Raw genomic sequence first — 12509 nt, 5'->3', positions numbered from 1 at the left:
CTAGGCCAGTGACAGTTGCATAGCTAATCTCCACTAAAATACAAAAAAAAAAAAATAGGAATAGTTTTACTATGATGTCCAGGTTTGTACGAAGTCCCCTGTTTGATCTACAGCCCCACATAAACCAGACATGATAGGACACAAATATTATCCTAGCACTTAGAAGATATAGACAGGTGGATCAATGTCCTAGGTTACCCTTGCTACACAGGGAGGATGGGGCCAATTTGTGACACAGAAGCAAACAAAAAGGGACTAAATGAATTGATACATGCCTTCTGTGTGATGTGAAATCTGACATTTTCCTATAACCACATGTTTCTCTTGCTACTAAAACACTAGGTATTCATCTAGAAACCTTATTAAAAGTCCCTGTAATAACCCTGAGACTTGCTGTGTTGTATCCATTCCCTTTCCTAATTAGCAAATTTACTCCTAGAGATCAAGAACCATTCACTCCTAAGTAATTAAGGAGGTTCAAGATAATTTTTTGTTTGTTTTTAAGACAGAGTTGTTCAGGTAGCACTGACTGACCTGGTGTTCACATGCTGGCCTTGGACTTACAAAATTTTGCCTGCTCTGCCTCCCAACTGCTAAGATTAAAGTTGTATACCACCATGCCTACCAACATAAGTATTCTTTGTTTGTTTGTTTTTTGTGGTTTTTTTTTTTTTTTTTTTTTTTTTTTTTTTTTTTTTTTTTTTTTTTTTTTTTTGTTGTTTTTTTTTTTTTTTTTTTTTTTTTTTTTTTTTTTTTTTTTTTTTTTTTTTTTTTTTTTTTTTTTTTTGAGAGAGGGTTTCCCAGTGTGGCCCTGGCTTTCCAGAAACTAGGTCTGCAGACCTGTCTGCCTCTGCGTTCAAAATGTGTGTGTGTGTGGGGGGGGTGAATAATTTGTAATGCCACCCCTGGCTTTGTGCTTTGGTTTGCAATGGCTTCTCAGAAAGTAATCCAAAGCATGTGGTATGGCTAGCTGATTATTTTAAACGAAAGGAACTTAAAAAGAAGCAGATGCTGGAAGTGAAGTGATCTGCTAGCTCCTTGTCAGTTTTGAAGGGTAGATCTACCAAACAAGAGAGCAATTACTCTGGGTTAGCCTGGGTGTTTAATTAACTGACCCCCTACAAAGGAAGTCCGAAATATGTGAACCCCCATAGAGAACTGTGTTAAACTTATGTCTAAAGCCCCACGGAACTTGAACAAACGTTAGTGAACCAGTGGAATTTCACCTGGTTTCTGGAGAAAAGGGAATGACGCACGTTAGGGGGAAGTATCTTACATACCATCTAGGTGCATCTGCCGGAGATTCCAGCTAGCCAATCACAGACAGCTTACTGTGTCTTGCCTACCTTTCCCCTGGAATCATGGAATGTTAAGGACACCTGAAAGACGTTGGGCTACCTTTTCTTCCCATTCCAAAACCAGGTGCTCATCACATCATGCGCTATTACACAATGCTGTGTCACGTCCTAGCAGGAGAACTGCAGGAAGATGTCAAGTAATAAGAATTTTATTTCCATGACCATGGATTGTCTGTGTACTCAATCAGTCTCTTTTTTTTATAAGATGTGAGGCCTGGACATTAAGATGAATCAGAGATTTCTGTATTCTGAGTGTGTACCCATCAGCACTGAGAGCAGGGAACTGCATACCTCTTTGTCTACCTACACTCTCTGTAACATCAATCAGCAAAACTAGAAGTCGCCCAAGAATTCACAGACAGATGGGTGACAAAATGGTATATACATCCAGTGGGACATTGCTCACATTTAGACTGAAAAACATCTGAGAAATCCTACAGCACTGAAAAATCATAAGCCTACTATCCAAAGTGAAAAGGTTCAAAAATAAAAGAATGAACGCTATGGGATCCTACTATATATTTTTCTTAGATAGGGTTAGACGTGGCTGTCCTGAAATTCACAATATAGAGCTGGTCTCAGACTCCCTGAGATCTACTTGCCTCTGCTTCCTGAGTCTGGGAATAAGGTTATGAACACTAATTTGAGGCATATCACAGAGGTAACAGATAAGATGGTACTTTTCATGGCCTGAAGGTGTGCATGGTGATCAAGATATTTTTACTTAATGTGAATTTGACTATGATAAAAAATAAAATCAAAGAGCTGGGCATTGTGGTACATGTTTTTAACTCCAGCACTTGGGAAGGGCTGGAATCACAGGTTTGCACTATCACCTCTGGTATGATCTTCTTGTTTGATCAGAAGACTTACATCTGCTCCCTGGCACCCTTTTATACAAAATGTCTAGATTGTTTGCCTGGGAGCTTCACCCCAATCCTGGCATAAGTTCCCTCCCCTGGGATTTGTCTCAATCCAAACTCCACCTCTGAGAAAGCCTGCCAAATGGTGACCCCCTTCCCAGGAAGGGTCAAAAAAGCCCACCAAACAGTAACCCCTCCCCAGGGAAGGTCAGGACCACTCCCACAGTCTATTTAAACTACCCCCCCCAAAGAATGAACCCGTGGTCTCTGGGTTTTGAATGGTCTCCCCTTCTTTCTCTTTCCCTCTCCATGTTTTCCTGGGGCCACCTGGGAGTAAGGTCATCTATTAAACATGGGCGTCAGTGGAGAGGTTCATTTAAGAAAATAATTCATGCTTTTAGCTGAAACAATAGCACATGGGTGATCTAGACTTGGTGACGCATACCTGTAATAACCGTACTTATTTGTAGTGGGATGGGCATAAAGCAGAAGGATGTAGACTGGTCTGGGTTCATAAGTGGATCGAGTTTTATATTAGATAGATAGATAGATAGATAGATAGATAGATAGATAGATACAAATAAAGAGGTCATGAATTTTGGAAAAGGGTGTCAGGGAGGGGCAGGAATGACATAAATGCAGTGCTCATGTGTAGGGTTCTTACAAAATAAGACTTCAATAGAAACAGAAAAGTACATCCTGTTGTTTGGTTCCCAGTTTCCTGGCAACTACTATTACTTCTTTAGGGATCCAAACTGGTACAATGTTCTAATCTCATTCCCGTCCTGATATGTCACGTTTTGTTGACATTTATGGGAGACCTCCCCTTTCCTAAGGAGAGGAAGAGTGGATTGGGGAGTGGGAAAAAGAGGTATCAGGAGAAAGATCTGGGAGGTGAGAAGGGAGGGGAAATTGTACCCAGGGTGTAAATTAAATAAATGAATACCAAAAATTGAAAAACAACAATAACAAAAGGTTCTCCTTCTCAACCACGTCACTCGTTACCATACTTAAGGACTCTAGGTTTTCTGAAAGTCAACAGAGGGCTAGCCTTAGATCCCAACTCTGGATGTCAGAGGGACATTGGGACTTCTCTTATAAGAGCTTTACAATAAAACTTTAAGCACCTTCGACAGAAAATTTATTAATTATCCAATCTTTGAAGCTTCAGGTTAATCTTCAGTGAGACATTATATTCAAATGACAAAATTTTTATTCGGGGGTAACATTTCAAGACAGCATTTCTCTGCATAATCCTAACTGTCCTAGAACTAGTTTTGTAGAGCAGGCTGGCCTGAAACTTTCAGATCTGCCTCCTTCTGCCATATGAGTACTGGGATTGAAGGCTAGTGCCACCACTGCTAGCCATAACCAAATTCTTAATTCTTCTAGCTGACATTTTCCAGGAACAAGACCATTCCAATGTATAAACTCATTTTAAGTTGCTTTTTTAATTCTCCATTTTCTGTCTTTTGTTTGTTTTTTTTTTATAGCAGTTATTTGCTTATTTGTGTGTGTGTGTGTGTGTGTGTGTGTGTGTGTGTGGTAGTATCTATTTTCATTGACAAGTATATCACAGACGATTTGTGGAAACCAGAGGATAACTTATGGAAGCCTATTCTTTGCTTCTAGCTTGTGGGTTCTAGAGATTAAACTCCATTCATGAAGCTGGGTAACAAGTGTTTTATCTAGTGACCCATCATGCTGGATTAATCTCCACTGTTTTCAAAGGTCTCTTGGGAGAGCCTTGAAATATAGCTCAGTGGGTAAAAGCCCTTGCTGCCAAACTGACAACCTGAAATTAATCCCTGGACCTACTTGATAGAAAAGAACCAATTCTGATCAAATTTCTCTACATACACACCCTACTTTCCCCCAAACAAAATAAAGAAATAAATACCGAACAACAAACTTTAAAGGTCTCTTAGAGATATGATTGGCAGCCTGAAATAAATAAATAAGACTACAAAACATCTTCCTTAAAACTCCCTTTGTTATTTTATTTCAGATTTCTACACATTCTGAAGATAATATGTTTATAAATAGTGATGTTTCATGCCTCCTATCTTCTTTGGTTCTGATATCCCAATATCTTAGTTCACAGTCTTGATCCAGGCTAAAATATTTTCATCTGTCTGGCATCCTAAACTGGGGAAAAAGAGCCCTCTTGTAAAGTATTCACAGAAAATGACCTCTTAATGCAAAGCACATGTATTTCACCAACCCTTCTATCTATACTTCAAATAAACCACCCCATTAAACCAACATTGAAATTCTGATAAATTAAAACTTCAAAGAAGAAAATGGTGATGTCTTCTTCACATATGAAACTTCCCCAACATGCACACAGACAACGAAGTGTCTAAACACCCACAGTCACTTTTCCATGGATAGCCATAGAGTAGTCAAAAATGTGTGTGTATATGTGCACATAATCATGTAGTGTGTGTGTGTGTGTGTAAGAAACTACTGAATGACTAAAATTTTACCTGAGAAGTTTCAAACACTAAGTAAGACATCTTTTTTTTTGATTTATGCCACCAAATTATTTTTTTTAAAGTTCTCCTAATTCAGCCCACATTAACTTTAGTCTACTGATCATCCTATACTATACCCACAAACTCTAGGATTATAGAAGTGTAGTCTGTACCCAGCTTCAAACTGCACACTACTGAAAGAAGAATTACCACACATGTCAGAACAATATGGCAACGTTAGATTTACTTTTACAGGACAAATGAGAATTTGTGGTACTCATGAATGGGATGCACTGAAGCATGTTGACACATGTCTATAAACCCCAAGAATTTGTTGGGGTCTTTGGAAGCATTTTTACCTCTCATTCAGCCCACACACTTCTAGTCATAATGAGCGTGTCTCAGGGCTTTTGTTATTAAAATTTTAATTTTATGTGTTCAGGTATTATTTACCTGTACACATTCAGGTGAACTGCATATGTGCCTTGATCCTATGGAAACTAGAAGAAGTCAAATTCCCTAGGACTGAAGTGTGAGCTGCTATGTAGGTGCTGGAAATCAAACCGACCTAAGCAGCCAGTCCTGCCAACCACGGAATCATTTCTCAGCCCCAAGTTGTATTTTTCACTATAAAGAAAATCTGAAGTATATTAGAAGTTCCTTTAAACATAGATTTTAAGCACAGGTATGAAAAAAAAGAGGAGCTCAGGAATGAAGAGAAACACTCAGCAGTAAGGTTGTGGGTGTCTTGAAGAAACATCGACTATTTGGGGGTTTTGTGGTGGTGATGGAAGTGGTCACATTTGGCATCACTTTTTAACAAGCTGCTTAATCATCATGTTTGAAAGAAGACATCAAAGAGCAACACGATTTAAAATAGTTATGAGAAAGCATAAACATAACTATGAATCATTAAGAAGGTGTAAGACATTTTATATTTAGGCTGCTTTGACACATGGTCTCATGTAGCCCTGGCTGGCCTTGAAGCAATATGCCTTCCCTTATCTTCCAAGTAGTAGGAGTAAAGGCACATGAAATCAAGACCAATGACAGTAGTTTTATATGGACATTTTTCTCACTTCATACAAAAATTTTTGGAATAGTAAAATAAAATGCAACAACAACAAAAATACCAACCTTATATCTTCACAGTAAATTATCCCAGTTGAGAATAGGATACCAATGAATATTATCAAGAAGCTGTCTCTTGCTCCACTTAATGCCTATTCTTATGTTTTAGAATCCTTTCTTTACAAGGTTACAGAGAAAGGCCCAAAAAAATGTTTTTTTTTTTTCATTGATCTTTTTGTTGTTGTTGTTTTGTTTTTGAGACAGGGTTTGTCTGTAGATTTTGGAGCCTGTCCTGCAACTAGCCGTTATAAACCAGGCTGGCTTTGAAATTACAGAGATCCGCCTGCCTCTGCCTCCCAAGTCCTGGGATTAAAGGCGAGCACCACCATGGCTTGGCCTTGGATTTATCTTTTGAGAGGGATGTTAAATCAAGTTCTCTTGTATTCTAAACTGGCCTCTATGCTACTGCATAGCTGAGAATTATTATAAATTCCTGATCCTCTTGCCTCTAAATCCCAAATAACAGGATTACAGGTGTGCATTATCAGGCCTGATTCACATGAACTGCATTAATCATTATGTTTATGAAATTCTACATGTATAATTTGATTAAGGCACATTGATAAATACTATTAAATTCATATGCTATCATTTATTCATTTAATCTAATTATATATCTTTGAATACTACAAATAGTTTTGCTGTACAGTTTTAAATATGGAATAATAAAATGGCATGGCAAGTTATGGCACTTGCTGCCAAGACTGATGATCTGAGGTCAAATTTCAGGCACCCCACACACTGGGGGTTGGGGGTAAAGAACCAACTGCCACAAGCTGTCCTCAGACCTTCATGTTTAGATCCTGGACTATGTGTGTTCACCCACCACGATAAACACATTTGATAAAAAAAAGATTAATTAAACTTAAATATAAGAATTTCTCACAAAGTATATCTTTCAGTACAGACTGTGGCACATGGACTGTGATTAAGACAATATAGTTTTGTATAGAATTCTATATCTTTTTATAATTACAGTTATTACTCCTGTGAGTAATGCTTGGATTTGATTTATCAACCATAGTATCAGGAACAAATTCCTGAGGCATGTAAACCTAATTAAATAAATCAGGAACATATATTTGGAGGTTCATAACAACATTTTTATTGATAATTGAAGATTAGTATCAACCCTATGTTTAGGTAGAAAGATTTATCCACTATGGAACAATGATGAATGATGGTATAAAAGCACATATATATGTATATACGTATATATGTACATGTATATATACATATACATACCTAATACATCCATATATATATATATATAAATTATTTAGAACAGCATGGAACATTCTTCTGTAGGCAAAGGAAGTCTAGACTGGGAAAGGGAAACTAGACATTTTATAAGAGTTAGAGATTTAGAAACTAACTTTATATTTATAAAATGTTGTAATTGGAGCGCGAGTTTGTTACCACATCGGGTGCCACTCTGTTGTAATTGGAGCAGTGGGCTACATTCCTGGCACCCGGCCCTCGCACGGCTAGCTTTATACTCGAAATAATTACATGGAAACTGTATTCTTTTAAACACTGTCTGGCCCATTAGTTATAACCTCTTATTGGCTAGCTCTTACATATTGATCTAACCCATTTCTAATATCCGTATTGTCACTTGAGTGTGGCTTACTGGGACAAGTCTAACGGGCATCCATCTCAGAGAGGAGAGCTTATGGCGACTGCCTAACTCGGCTTCTTTCTCCCAGCATTCTGTTCTGCTTACTCCGCCTACCTAATTTTCTGTCCTATCAAAGGACAAGCAGTTTCTTTATTAATTAACCAATGAAAGCAACAGATAGAAAGATGACCCTCCTCCATCAATAAAATGCTACTATTGTCTACTTTTTATATAAACACAGTTTTTTACTTCTGGGCATGGTGATATACACCTTTAATTCCAACACTCAGGAGGCAGAGGCAGGCGGATCAATGTGTGAGTTCAAGGCCAACCTGGTCTACAAGAGCTAGTTCCAGGACAGGCTCCAAAGCTACAGAGAAACTCTGCCTCAAAACAAACCCAAAAAAATAAAATAAAATAAAAAGAAAAGAAGAAGAAGAAGAAGAAGAAGAAGAAGAAGAAGAAGAAGAAGAAGAAGAAGAGAAAGAAAGAGAAAGAATTCCCTTGCCCCATTACCAAAACTGAGTTCTATGTCCTGAGTTCTATGTAACTTTAAATTATATTAAATTTAAATTAAAGAGAAATTGGATTAGGATTAGGAGTAGTTAAATCAATACCTTAGCTCTAGTTCTTCTAGTGGGCCTCAAAAGGCATATCACTTTTTCATTATTTTAGTTGATAAATTTTAAGGATGATCTCATGTAGCTAATTTACCATATAGCTAAGGATGACCTTGAACTCACTTTTAATCCTTCTGCCCCCACCTCTAAGTGATAGGACTAAAGTACCACAATTCCAAGTTTTTTGTCATGCTAGGAATCAAATCCACAGATTGATCTATGCTATGCAATCATTCCATAAGCCAAGGAAAACCCTAGACTTACCTATTCTTTATATAGAACCTCACTATGTAGAGTGACCATAAACTCACCATTTTCTATCTGCACCAAAGAGTTTGGCAAATATAGCCATGAGCCAACATGCCCAGCCTCATGAATCTTTCACACGATATTTTTATCATCACTTAATTCAAACAATCCATGGGAGAAAGAAGAACAATTGGTGATACAATATACCCTGTAAAACTTCCTAGGAACATTTACATATTTTACATTTAACTCTCAGTAATCTTAGGTTCTTCCAAAACAAACAATAGTAACCAAAGTCCAAACTGAGAACAAAAACACTGAGCATGGTATTAATTAACTCAAGAAAATCAACCACAATAGGCCTGCATAGTTTTGCTGTCATCCTTTGGCATGAGCCATCTGACAGGAAAAATGCAGAGCAAGAAGCCGGCTCAGCATAAGACAAATGTGTTAACTTCTCTTGATGCTCTCTTCCTGCCCACTCTCTTTAAGAACAGGACGACACAGAGAAACGTATTTAGCTTGTTGTCTACTTTCATATTTATACCATCCTGCCTCTGGATTCTGTAACACAAGAGTGGAACAATTGTTCCCGCTCTTACCTGTAAAGCAAGTTCAGCAATCCTAAAATCAATAGAAGGAAGACCCTGCTCAAACATAACAAAGGGATGCTGTGGTTATTTTGAAGGGTTACATTATAGGAGGAACTACTTAGAGAGCCTGTAGTTTTCAGGCAATAAATGCATGCAACTGTCCCAGAACTTAAATTTGTGTGGGCATGATTTCCCTGAATGACGTTTGAACATACTTTGCTCACCTGAATAATAATCTTTGTTGTTGTTGTTTGAGACAGGGATTCATTCTTAGTGGCCTAGTAGTCACTATATAGAATGACTGTACTGAAAAATTATACAATCACCTTCCTCTGTCTGCAGAGTGCTAGGATTAAAGGTATACTCTACCATGACCAGCCTTATTAATGTTTCTAACTATCATTCTGTCTGCCTTCAGAAAGCTAAACTTGTAGATTCAACTCTACAAGCTGTCCAGTACCTCCTTTTTGGAGTGACTTTTGCTGTGCTCCTAGCCACAGTGGATTCATATGTTCCAGGGTAGGGGCTTGACTATTAGAAAAGTTAAATAGCAAGAACAGAGATAAGAAAGAATCACAGAGACATAGCATACCATCAGGAGAGCCACTCAGTGCCTCCTGCAAACAGTTCTGAGTTTGCCCATGTTTAATTTTCTACATATTTTACAGTACAAGAAGGGAAAAGAGAGCAAAAGACTGCTTTAGCATGAAACAAAGGACAACTAGAATAATTACCAGCTTCAAAACTTTGAGGCATCAAGTCGTTGTTTCTTGAGAAAAGTATGTGGTTGTTCAGGCAGAACCTACCCTAAACCAAGTACCTGAAGGCAGCCACTACCTAGGTCAAGCCTCCTATTTCAAAAGAAAGAGCAAAAATATGTTTGAATTCTTTGAACTTTGGTCAGAGTGAAGTGGATCTACCCCTATGGGCCATCTTGATGTCCCAAACACCAAGTAACCACACCCTAGGTCAGGGTATGTAGACACAGTTGTTGTCAACAACTTTGAGCAAACTCAAACTCTCTGACCTTTAGACAAGGTGGAAAATGTTCACATTCTTGGGCCCCCACAATAAACTTTGAGTGTTCTGGTTTTTGTACTATTACCCTTGGGTAAATAGAATATAGAGAGTTCTCTTAAGTGTATGTCACTTCTATATTTTATCAAAATCCCCTCAGGCAAAAAAATAATGGAAAGCCTTTAAAGAAGCCATAGAGACAGTGACCTGATCTCATGTGAGCTCCGGACCACCAACTGGGGAGTCTTCATGGAACTTACCTAGGCCCTTTGCATGTGTAGACTGTGGGCCTCCTAGCTGTGATATCAGGACCTGTCCCTGGTGTTTGAGCTGGCTTTTGGGAAGCTATTCCTGTGCAGGGTTGCCTTACCCAGCCTTGATGCAGTGGGGAGGAGCTTGGTCTTGCCTGCCTGCCCCTTGGTGAATGGAAAAGTAAAAGGAGTGGATGAGGGAAGGGTAGCAGAGGTGGAGGATGGAGGACAAAGGGAGGGGAGGGAGGAGAAACTGTGGTTGTTATGTAAACTAAATGAAAAACAAATTACTAATAAGAAAGAGAAAGGAAAATGGCAAAAATTAAAAGTGTTCAACATCTTGAGCAATTAGGAAAATGAAAAGTACTTTGAATTTAATTTAACTTTGGTCATAATGGCTAAGTAAAAAACAACTTTCCCACACACAAAAAAACAGAAACAGAAAAACAAAACAAAAAAATCATGCTTGTGAGGGTATAGGCGAAAGAGAGTTTTTATTTACTGTGGTTAGCATTGCACACTGGTGGGGCTCATTGTAGAAATCAATGTGGATAATTCTCCAAAAGCTAAAAAGAAATCTATCATACAACCCAGTTATGTCATTTCTTGCCATATGCCCAAAGAACATGACATCAACTCTGAAGAAACCCGCTCAGCATTGTTTTTCTGTTCTATTCACAATATCTAGGGGATTCAAACAAGGTAAATGTCTTGAAACTGATGAATGGATAAGGCAAGTGTGGTACAAATGCACAATGGAATTTTATTCAGCTTCAAAGAAAATCGAATTCATGAAATTTGCCTGTAAAAGGATGGGTATAGAAAATAGTCTACTGATGGATACAACCTATACTCAGAACGACAAACACCGCTTCTTTTATTTGTGGTTGCTATCTCAGAATCTTTAGATGTGAGCAACCTCAGGTAAGCTGGAGATAACCTGGAGTTACCAGAAGCACCAGGAAAGTAAAAAGGAAGCAGGGGAAAAGGGTGAGAGAATCGTCTATAAACATAGATAAATACAAGCAGCACTAAATGGAGTCCAGAAACTGTATATAACAATCATAATTAAAGAAGAGGTCATGAATTTGAGAAGGAATTGTGGGGCACAGGGGAAGGGTGAAAATGATATAAATATAATAATCATATATGAAATTCTAAAATAAATAATGATAAAAGAATGAACCCAGCTACCAAATTCTGAGACCTGCTTTGTTCCTGTTGACATTTAGGAGGCTATCTAGGACAATCATTACTAAACCATAAGAATCACATGAATGAATATGAATATTAATTTAGTAGGGTTAAGTTTGAGTCAACGATTTTACTGCTCCTTTTGAGAGCCCACTTTCCCCTTAGCCATGGTGGAGCCTATGGAACATCCACATATTCAAGGTGATAATTTGCCGTGATACTTCATCAGATTCGATGCATATCAGTGACTTTTCTCGATCCAAATGTATAGAATTACAATCCCACCTGTTGTTGTTGGTTTTAGTTTTTGTCCTTAGAGCTCAATTGACAACTGATAAAATAGAAATTCAAATTTCCCACTAGATCTTGTAAATTTTAATGCCTAGGTGGAGGTTATGTTTAGAGTTTGAACAACTCCCTGGTGAAGCAAATGCACATTAAATCTGAGAACTGTTATTGCTAGAGGGGTATATTAGAATTAGGCCAGCACTGCTGGAAAGAAAAGAAAATATCAAATACTCAAGAAAAGAATGAGTTCTGTACCTATAAGTAGAATTACAATGCTTGATCAATATGAGACTTACTTCTGATTAAGGGGAAATAGCCAATAAACAGCAGGTATATGAAGGAGTTAATTAAACAATGTACGGCCTAGTGGAGGTTAAGGAGGAAGAGACAAGAGATTGTAATAATTCTATTTATACAAGACCTAAGTGTCTTTTGCATCTAATAAGGAGGCCTGAAAAACCTGTGGAATCAATTCTATGGAAGAAACATGCTACATGTTATTTTATTTTATAAAAAAAAATATGTTATTTTATTTCAGGATCAGGTAGAGCAGACATGGTCTGAGGCAATGCATTAGTGAAAGGGAAGGTATCGGGGTGGTAAGGAGCAAGTCCTACCTGGATGGCAGGTAAAGATCATGAGTGGACTTAGTTGAAGGATCAGGGCAAACAAGTATCTAAAGAGCTAAGGAGGTGTTTGGGAGTGGGAATGAGCAGACTAGCTCTCTGTTGGTTTAGGTTGGATGGGCTTATTGAATAGGAAGCAGCAGGCCTACCCAGTGGGGATGGAAAATGGAGTTATAAAGGATCACAGCAGACAAATAGGACACCATACAAAATATCATTCT

Source organism: Alexandromys fortis, unplaced genomic scaffold (assembly GCF_014885135.2).
Source record: "Alexandromys fortis isolate MF-2015 unplaced genomic scaffold, M_Fortis_MF-2015_v1.1 scaffold_434, whole genome shotgun sequence".
Lineage (NCBI taxonomy): Eukaryota > Metazoa > Chordata > Mammalia > Rodentia > Cricetidae > Alexandromys > Alexandromys fortis.
This window is presented reverse-complemented; position numbering follows the sequence as displayed.